Source organism: Achroia grisella, unplaced genomic scaffold, assembly GCF_030625045.1.
Source record: "Achroia grisella isolate CSIRO2021 unplaced genomic scaffold, CSIRO_AGI_Agris_v1 utg2167, whole genome shotgun sequence".
Classification (NCBI taxonomy): Eukaryota; Metazoa; Arthropoda; class Insecta; order Lepidoptera; family Pyralidae; genus Achroia; species Achroia grisella.
This window is the reverse complement of record NW_026712716.1, coordinates 1,380,277-1,391,080: the sequence shown is the minus strand read 5'-3', so window position 1 is coordinate 1,391,080 and position 10,804 is coordinate 1,380,277. Positions and strand designations below refer to the sequence as shown.

General features: G+C 32.2%; 3 non-coding genes across 3 annotated transcripts; 1 reads left to right on the top strand and 2 right to left on the bottom strand.

The window, feature by feature from the left end:
* Nucleotides 1-6,616: 6,616 nt before the first annotated feature.
* Nucleotides 6,617-6,735, bottom strand: LOC131842381 (5S ribosomal RNA). Its single transcript, XR_009357489.1, has one exon. It is a non-coding gene; the product is annotated as a 5S ribosomal RNA (ribosomal RNA).
* A 2,116-nt stretch (nt 6,736-8,851) lies between these two features.
* Nucleotides 8,852-8,923, top strand: Trnah-gug (transfer RNA histidin (anticodon GUG)). The gene has a single exon. It is a non-coding gene; the product is annotated as a tRNA-His (tRNA).
* A 437-nt stretch (nt 8,924-9,360) lies between these two features.
* Nucleotides 9,361-9,479, bottom strand: LOC131842380 (5S ribosomal RNA). Its single transcript, XR_009357488.1, has one exon. It is a non-coding gene; the product is annotated as a 5S ribosomal RNA (ribosomal RNA).
* Nucleotides 9,480-10,804: the final 1,325 nt, after the last annotated feature.

Genomic DNA, 10,804 nt, shown 5'->3' with positions numbered 1-10,804 from the left:
AAACCTGATTAAAAAAATATTTAACTTGTTAAAAGGTAGATTTTCAGCGGTGTTTTATTTACAAATATCTATAATAATTAACAATAAGTCACTTAGTTATTAATATTATTGATTAAAAATTTCACCATGTCAGATAATTTATGTGTCTATTTATTTGTTTCATATTTATTTTTATATTTTTTATATTTCAAGTAAACTCAAGAATGAAATTAAGGAAACTGCCAAATTATGGTTTCTTATTCTTTGATAACTTAGCGATAAGACCGCCTTTATATTTAGTGTATATTTTCCATTTTAATTGTTTTTTTTTTGTTTTTGTTCTGTAATTGGTGCAATAAAGAGTATAAATAAAATAACGTTATATTACGATCTTATGAAAGAATACATTAACTATGGATTAATAATTAATTTTTCAATTCTATCACCAGCAATTAAATAATTTACAATACGTATATAAATAAATAAAATTGAAATGTCTGTTTGTACTAGTTAATCTCTGAAATGGCCAGACGGATTTTGACGGGAATGTCAATCTCAGATAGCTGAGTAACTTTATTTAGAAATTTATAATGACTATATTTTTAAATAATATTTATTTAATTAAAATTGTTTAATTCCACGGTGATGAAGTCGCATTCAACAGCTAGTTATAAATGAAATAAAAGGAACTGCTTATCTGAAACAGAAATAGCAATAATCTTTATTCAAATAAACTTAATATAAGCACTTTTGAATAGTCAAGTTTTTTAATTCTACCGCTCATTCGCAATGCAGACACATCCCAAGAAGAATGAACAAGAAACTTGTGTGTTGCTCTTTTAAATAAATATTGTTTTAATTATATTTATATTAACAAGGATTAGGCATGCGACAATCGACGTAGAAACCGCTACGCACTTAATCTCTACACTATACGACATACCCAGTCAATGTCCCGCCAAACTTAGTCTGCCTACATTTGTGCATATGGTCATATTTGCCAGCGACAGATTTTAGACTGATACCTCAAATTTCAGTTGGGGATTAGAGAAAAAAGACACCGAATTGGGGCCGATTATTTTAAGTGGTTTAGTGTATATATTGTTATAAATTAAATCTTAATTTAATATATGAACGCGAAAGTTTGTGTGTATGGTTGGATATAAATGTATGAATGGATGTTTGTGACTCTTTCACGAAAAAAATTATTGAACGGATTTTGATGAAACTTTACAGTAATATAGCGTACATGTTGGTAGTGAAAATCGACTACAACTCTATAATGATATAACTTGTAATTACTCTGCTCATATAGGTATATCTATCACTTCTCTCTCTGTATCTCAATGGTGAATGTAATACAACGTGTTATAATTTGTTCTACATATTTTTAATTAATAACCACAATTTAAAAGTAAGTCGATCTAACAGTACACATCAGAATAACATATAGACTATAAATTTCATACAGGTGAATCCGTGGGCACAGAGAGTAATATTATAAACGTGAAAGTTTGTGAGTATGGATGGATGTTTGTTACTCTTTCACGCAAAAACTATTAAATAAAGAATAGCATATAGGCTATTATTTAGAAAGATATTATGTTAAATTCGGCGAAATATAATGATAAATGTTAAAGAAGTGTGATGCAGACGAAGTTACGCGGGTCGACTAGTATTTGACCATTCTGGAAGACTACAATATCATACCATAGATCATTGTCTATTTCATATTATTCATTTGTTAATTAAATTACTTATTTATGAGTTTAAATTTATCTATTTATTAAAAAATATAACTATACTATACTGTCACGACTCTTATTATACGGTATTGTCAGTTATCTTGGTAAAAGTAGCACTAACGTGGCAAATTTAGTTTTGTTAACGGTGTTTCCTTCGCCAGTCAGTCAGACAAGAGATAACACACAATTTTTTTTGGTTTAGCCAGATTTCAACTGACGATCTTCTGGGTGTAAGTCGAGGTAGATAGATAGATATTTACTTTATTTACATCAAGCGACATATACATATAGGTATATATTTTACAACATAGTATAAAGCAGAATATACAAAAAAAGAAGAATCAAATACCTATATATATGCAATTTCATTTATGAACTTCCTTTTTTTTTCTTTATATTGTTTACCACAAAGATGTAAAAAGGTAACAATCCAATGCACTGTCAGCCCTGGGAGACATACCACTCTAGCTTTAAAAAAAAACAATTATTATGCAAAATTTTGATCTCGTCACCGTTTTGTAGATAATAAATGGTAGGGACAGACATATTTACACTGAAACATTAATTGTCAGATATTGTACTGTAGTCAGCGATCGTATATAAATATTCAGTCAACTAGCCAAGAATAGGGTGAATAAATTTAACGAGACTCGCGTCAGACCCGGCGTGCGTTAACAATACGGTAATTAATACCCTTATTTCGCAAACGGATTTGTTATTATCATAAACATATCTACAATATATAAACCTGACAACCTCGGTGGTGTAGTGGTTTAGCACACCGCTTTACTATTCGATGGTCGTGGGTTCGATTCCTCGCACGGTACAAACATTTGTATTCATGAGTATGATTGTTTGTATCGGTCTGGGTGTTTTCTATATGTATGTATTTACGAAAAAAAAAATCTATGTATTTGTATCAGTTATCTAGTACCCATAACACAAGCTCTGCTTAGCTTGGGACTAGATGGCGCTGGGTGAATTGTCCTGAGATATTATTATTATACCAAAGGATATATTGGAATTACCCTTAAATAAATTCAAAATATCTGTTAAATCATATTTACTGAGCAAGGCCTATTACTCACTAAACGATTACTTGAATAACGAGCGTGCATAGCAATAGTTTTCATGTTCGGGATTTTCATTTAATGTTAGACATAGACACTTATATAAATACCTATGCATTGTAAATAAACTGGATTTAAAAAAAAAAGTAATTCGATTGAGTTTCTTGCCAGTTCTTCTCAATTGGATCTATATACCGAATTGGACGGTAGGGAAAAAAAATATAATGTAAAAACTTGACGTTCATAAGCGGCTAAAATGTCCTACATGAATAAATGAATTTTGAATTTGAATTTGAATTTATATATAATTGTCTATGTGTCTGTTATAGACGATTTATAGCGTGATGGTTCGTGAACAGCTCTTAGTGGCTGTATAAACCGATACGAGAGCGGCATGGCCTACCACAGGCTCGACAAGAGAAATTATTTCCAGTAGTCGGTACTAAATAAATAACAATTTATCCCAAATTAGCGACTCGTCTGGGCTTTGCAGGAATACATTATAAATCTTTGAATTTCTCTGCTTATTCTTTATTATAACACTCATGTATTACACATATAAACCTTGCTATTGAATCACTATTTGTATTGCTGAAATCTAAAAGAATTGCGTAATTTGAAAGATTTTGTTCTATACTATGTATCTACAGATTATACAAAGAACATTTGATAATATGTATAAATAAATTATTATTTTATGAATGTAATCAGAAGAACAAAGAAACAATGGCAATTACCGAATTAAATAAAATTAGAGAAGACTATTTAGAAGAGAGCGTGGTGGTTTTCTACGCTGAATAATACCGAAGAGAACGCGAGTTCAACTCAAATATAGAAATAGATTAAAATAGCAAATAATAATAAAAGAATACTAAATAAAATAGCAATATTTGTTAGTCAAATCAAAGTGTTGAAAATTAAACCTAGCTAAACCCAATTTTAGGCACTCATGACCAGTAATTTCTTTTTAATTCACCACATGCAAAATGCAGATTCAGCTAAAAAGAACGAGCATGAAACTTAAGTTCTTTTTTAAATAATGTTCATAACTTGATTATCTTCGTTGCCTAAAGATTCACAATAACAAAATATTTCATAAATAACACTAGGCGACATAATTCATTATCAAATTATATGTCATCCTGCTCCCGATAAAATTAGACAATAAAAATCGATCTGTCATCCGATATAACATCTAATTTTATTCTTGAAAATAAAACAGACATTTGCACACCTATCAATTATTTACGAGCCACATCAAGTACTGTATCACTGAAATAATCAAATAAAAGTATGACAATACCTTCAATATTCATGAAGGCATCATCGATTCTCCGATACCGCTGTTTGTGGCAATGTGAGCTTTATCTCTTTAATAATTAGATTCTGAATATAATTCACTAGCATCGCTAACATAACCGCGAATTGATGCTGGTACACGAACAATATTTTTCTCAATCACCATTAGTTCGTATCTGGCGAGCCTTTTCATTGCTGCGATAGCGTGTACTCTAGCTCTGTCACCCTAAAATCTTTCACCTATCTCTTCTACTGTTATCGTAATACCAACTCTATTACCTCAGGATTAAGAATCAAGATGTGGTGTATTCGTATCGTCAATTTGGTCATCAGTTCCTCAGTCATTTCGCAGTAGAATGCGGAGTATGTCGGCACTTCACTTTTATTGTATCGAATAATAGGGGCACCCTTACAGCTATTATCACGTGTTTGATCTAAAATGATACTTGGTCGGGGACAGTCTTTTGTGTGTCCAAATATAATTCTTTTGCACTTATTTTGTTTACTTCCTATTTTATATTTTTATTTACTCGTTAAATAGTATTTGCAGAGAGTGCATGGAAATTGGTATATCCAGAGATTATATCGTACTTTATAGTAGGGATAATCACAACGCTGGTGGTAGTAGCTATTTGGTTCATAATTATTAAATACTTAGTTTTTTGTATTCCGTTATATTGAAAATAGATTTTATTAAAATATAAGAAACAATTTTTGCTGACTAAACTTACGGTACAAAATGAAACATATTAATAGGTCGATACGTTCTACATTATAAATCTGCTAACGAAACGTCTTACTACACTTCGATGACATCGAAAAAAGAGGGTAGGTAGTAAATATGTACTACCAACTCCTTCATTCAATTTACAATACTCAGTTTTGGAATAAAAATGTAGTTTAGAACCTCGATATAAAAATCCACGTCATTTCTTTCAACAGTCATAATACACTAGACGTAAAGCCATTGAAAACGTTTTCAGCACATCAAACGTCCATAGATTACACGCTGAGCTATACCAAAGACAATAAAACAAGCTAACCGAGCGAACAATACGCGTGCCATTTGGAAATCTATGGCAGAAGCACAACCATTTCCTACTTGGAACATTCGAAACTATTGCGAACTGACATTCAGCAATCAAAACACAATACCTTATGAATGAGACGCATCTAAAATACAATGTCTATTTTGTAATCCGCGGCTACAGTTTTCTTTTATATTAAACTTTATGGCGTTATAATAAGAGTTATTGGTTAGTTTGATGAGTGCATGTTGATTTTGGATGAGATATCTTGGCTTCTAAGTTGGGTCATAACCGTCCCGCTGTGATAGTCAAGCAAAGGAATGGAGGTCTGTTATTTATCTGTTTCTATATTATTATATTTATGACTAGTGCGATTTGACTGATAGCACCTTTCAGCTAAATAAGCACTGTTAGAAATTGATGTCAGTTTCTTTTTTTAATTTGGATTTTAGTCTAAGATAAGAAATACATTCTGCCCGGTTATTTAGGACTTGCACGTGCATTTAGTAGTTTAAGTAAGAAATTTTCAACATATCATAATATTTATATGTGAAGCAAAAACTTTTTACTACTTTTTACGAAAATGCTCTGACGTAGGAGTATGAAATTTTGCACACTTATAGTTTATACAGAGAAGTGGTTTTTTTCGAACTATCTTAATGTTGTTGACCGTAGCTGGCCTTTACAGCTTTACCGGACGATAGGAGGCGAGTGCAGATGGCACTCCAATCCTCGGAGGACTTATGGAGAGACTGAAGGCCTACTCCCGCTAATATATAGTCTTTGATAACGACTCGAACGTGTATTGCAATTTTACTACAAAATTAATAATATTCCTTTCCAGATATCTTGCCAGATCTTTTCGAGTAAGCTGCTACTGCTATCAAGTAAAGGTACTAGACGGAAGGGATTAAAAGTAGTTTAAGACCAATATAGAAAATAACAATAAAAAATTTATGAATAGAATAGAATAGAATAGAAAATCATTTATTCAAATAAACTTACATTGAAGCACTTTTGAATAGTCATAGCATTTTTTTTTTAATCTACCGCTCATTCGGAATGCTGTCTCATCATAAGAAGAACAAGCAAGAAACTTGTGTGTTGCTCTTTTAAATAATTTGTTCTTACTAACAATTTAAGTTTAAGTGTGTGAATACAAACCACCGATTAGCACTAATCAATGAAATAATAAAATAGAAAAAAAAAACATTCAATATACAACAACTGGTTAAACAATTAATAAGAGATATTTTCTCTATCATCATATCTCTATATCATATATATAGTCATAGTGATTAGAGCAGACCAGTCCACTCAAGCAGCACCCGTTCACGAGTATGACGGATGAGCCAGCCACTACTGCATATATGTGCATAAATAGCGAAATTATTGAATAAAATTTATAACTCCAAGTAAATAATTACTTATAAAATAAATATAATATATGAGGAGAAAATAAAACGAATAAACTAAAAATTCAACAAATGTAAAAAGCCAACGGCACGCGGTGTTCCCAGGCGGTCACCCATCCAAGTACTGACCGCGCCCGACGTTGCTTAACTTCGGTGATCGGACGAGAACCGGTGTTTTCAATGTGGTATGGACGTTGGCAGTTGTACTTCTATAACCTACGATCTCTTTATCTACAATCGTATCAGTTGTATTAATGTTTTGTTTTGGTTTGTCATTTACATACACCGTCTCATAATTTTTGACGGCCTCAGTGCTCCAGAAGTCTAGCACACCGCTTTACTTTCGATGGTCGCGGGTTCGATTCCTTGGACGGTGGAAATATTTGTATTCATGAGTATGATTATTTGTATCATCTGGGTGTTTTCTATATATATCATAATATATAAAAAAAAATATATCTAATTATGTTATCACTTGTCTAGTACTCGTACCCATAACATAAGCTCTGCTTCCCGTAGGACTAGATGACGCTGTGTTAATTGTCCACGGTTATTTATCTTATATATAAAATTCTCGTATCACAGTTTTCGTTCCCATACTCCTTCGAAATGGCTTGACCGATTCTCATGCAATTTTGAGAGCGTATTGAGTAGGTCTGAGAATCGGCCAACATTTATTTTTCTATTATTACCTTCATATATATATGTATATACTACTACCAACCAGCACTAATTTATTTAGGCTCAAATATAAAAACACAGTAAGATTAAATCAGTCGTAGTGATAAGAGCAGACCAGTACCTACAAGCAGCACTCGTTCACGAGTATGACGGATGAGCCAGCCATCACTGCGCTCGACCATATTTTAGGGAGCCCAATGACCCGGCCCACCACGCCGCCATGTCTGGACATTTTAGTGAGGTATGACTACTCATTCCACTCGACCACGTCACAGCTACAAAAATTACTATATGGTAGTTACAGTATTCGCACTTTACATGAGGATGCATGCGGCAATCAATACAAAAGCCGCTACGCTATCATATATCAAGAAAGCAGTATGAAAAATAAATTATAACGTTGTCCGCAAATAAACTTATACTTGCTATATGTTGCTGTCATCTATAAATTCATCTATCCTATAATAGGTTTTTTTACATAACATTTGTTTAATATAAAATTTGAATTGCCTCTCTGTCAGATTTAGCGTAGATTATAGAATCTTGCAATTACCATAAAATGAATTACTAACTTTGTGTAGACGGCATTTAGGTATATTGATTGTAATATGTTTTGTATGCTAATAAATAAATAAATAAATAAATAAATAAATAATTAAATAAATATAAAATGGTCGAAAACCGCTAAGCCACAACAAGCAACAAGGGAAAATAAATAACACAATACACGACAATTTTCTCAAGCACTCACAGGGTTGACACCTGAATATTTTATAGGAACCATCATTAACCCTGCCGATGCTCGCGGGGGTGAAATGTGCCCATTGACAAATTATTTAAACCACCGTATATATTAAAAAGCATTCCCTTGTTATGTTGTTCTGTCTGTCAATTTGTCCGTAACTACATAATTGGTCATTTGATTACGATAAGCGTGGAATAACGAGGCGGTTTTGGAAGCGTGTCTGTTTTTATTATCGTTTAATGTACAGACCTACGTTATTTTGGTTGTTTCCATATATTATATTGTGTATATTTATCTATAGATATGGGACGAAGTTAAGGGTTCTCTGTTTACATCTATAATTAATTTAGTCCCTTATCTATAGATAAATATATACAGTACTAGCTGTTCCCGCGACTTCGTCCGCGTGGAAATTAACTTTATTTATCTAAAATAAAAGTAGTCTAAGTTATTCCTTATTACATCAGCTACCTGCCAAAAAACGTCTCGTCTAAAACGGGCCAGCTATTTCAGAGATTATCCGGAACAAACAGACCGACAGACAGACAGACAAAAATTGTAGAAAATGTTATTTTGGTGTATGTACCGTATTTATATTCATATGCACGTAGTAAAAAACGGTTATTTCAATATTACAAACAGACACTCCAATTTTATTTATATGTATACATTTATATAACTTTTTAATCTTCTAGTATCAACCTTTATTTTTTAATGGTGATTTTAATTTATATAGCAAAACAACGTCTACATATATAATATACATATATACGTATATACATATATTTTGAACGTTTAAAAGATGCAGATAATGTTTCCCTCGGGGGGTATGACGTAGGCTCTGTACATAGTGTACGTTATTTTCGACAAATTTTTCATGCCTCCGATAGCCGTGATCGTCTAGTGGTTAGGACCCTACGTTGTGGCCGTAGTAACCCAGGTTCGAATCCTGGTCACGGCAGTGCTAATAACACTGTTACGGCGGAGCTATTTTTTTTTATTTCATTTTAATTTTGTTAAACATTTTTAACATTTTTATAAACAGTCACTATTTTTGCAGTTTCAATAAACACAAGATCGGACAAAGTCGCAATATCTTACTAATATTATAAACGCGAAAGTTTGTGAGAACGGATGCATAGATGTATGGATGTTTGTTCCTTATTCACGCAAAAATTACTGAACGATTTTTGATGAAACTCTAAATTAGAATAACATGGAGGTTATAAATTTCATGACAGTGAAACTCCTAGCACAACTAGTATTATACTCGTATAATGTGACTAGAACTTAAAAAGGAATTTATAAAAATGAATGAGTTTACAAAAGCTTTGACAAAATATTTATCAAAAAATATGCATTAATGCAAATTTGCAAATCGAATAGACATTTGCAAAAAGCCAACGGCACGCGGTGTTCCCAGGCGGTCACCCATCCAAGTACTGACCGCGCCCGACGTTGCTTAACTTCGGTGATCGGACGAGAACCGGTGTTTTCAACGTGGTATGGACGTTGGCGATTAAACTAATAAAATGTATGTATCCCATTTTAGATTTAAGATGAAATTTAAGTATGTATATTTATAAATAATTATGAAAAAAAAAATTATACAGTATGTAAATGTGATAATATTAAATTATAAAGTAAAACTTACTTTAAAACTGCACTAGCTTTATCAAAAGCGATAAAATCGTTTTCCTTTTGTAACAGAACTTATGGCTCGCTATAATATACAGTTATTACTTAATTAACCGCGTTTCACTGACGCTGCAATTATCTATACTATCTATTCTAATATTATAAGCTGCACAGTTTGTTTGTTTCAACGCGCTAATCTCAGGAACTACTGGTTCGAATTTATTTATTTATTTATTTGAAACCAACAGCATACACAATACATAAAAACAGAAAGTACAAACCAATAGTATAGCTAATAATAGGTTTCACAATATCAGTAAAAAAATATAACAAAGTGACGGACTTCACACAAAAGATAACAGGAATACATTCCGAGGTTTCAGAAATGACCTAGGCCGCGTAATATGGGAGTTCATAATTCGCAGCACACGTCAGACTGGTCAGGACCGATAGTAATTGTTATGTATCCCTGCTACCATTACATACATTACTATATATGATTATAATTTTACATGTTACATTTAAACGTAAAATAAGTATATTTTATACAAACTTAAACAATATATTTCAATACCCAACAAAAATAACACAAAAACAAATTGCATTGAAAAATTATTTTTGTGTTATATAGTCCATTTGTCGAGGAAGGCTTTAAGCTATATAACATTACGCTACGACCAATAGAAGCGAAGCAGCAGTGAAAAATGTTGCAAAAACGGAGAAAATTATTCATATTTCATTTATGAGGACTTCAGTTGCGTGCTGTGATTAAACGGTTCAAGTTACCCAAAAAATATGTATGAAAGAATTATTCCTCTTTAAATGATCTAAAAAAATGTCCACCACTAATCGCGATAGTGTTTTTGATAACCCCGCGAACGAAGTCGCGGGCACAGCTAGTAATACTTACTCGTTACTAGTATCACAGATAACATAATATTACATACTAGTATTATAAATGCGAGTAACTCTGTCTGTCTGTCTCGCTTTCACGCCAAAACTACTGCACCGATTTAAATAAAATTTGGTATACAAATAATCTAGACCCTGAGAAAAGACATAGGCTACTTTTTAATGCGAAGGAAGGGTTGTAAGGCGTTGAAAAGGAGATGAAACGTTCTATGGAAGTATTGTCATTTTTGAAGCTAGAAATCTGAACTTATTTTTAAGCTGTTGATTAAATCTAAATTATAAAGAAAAATGC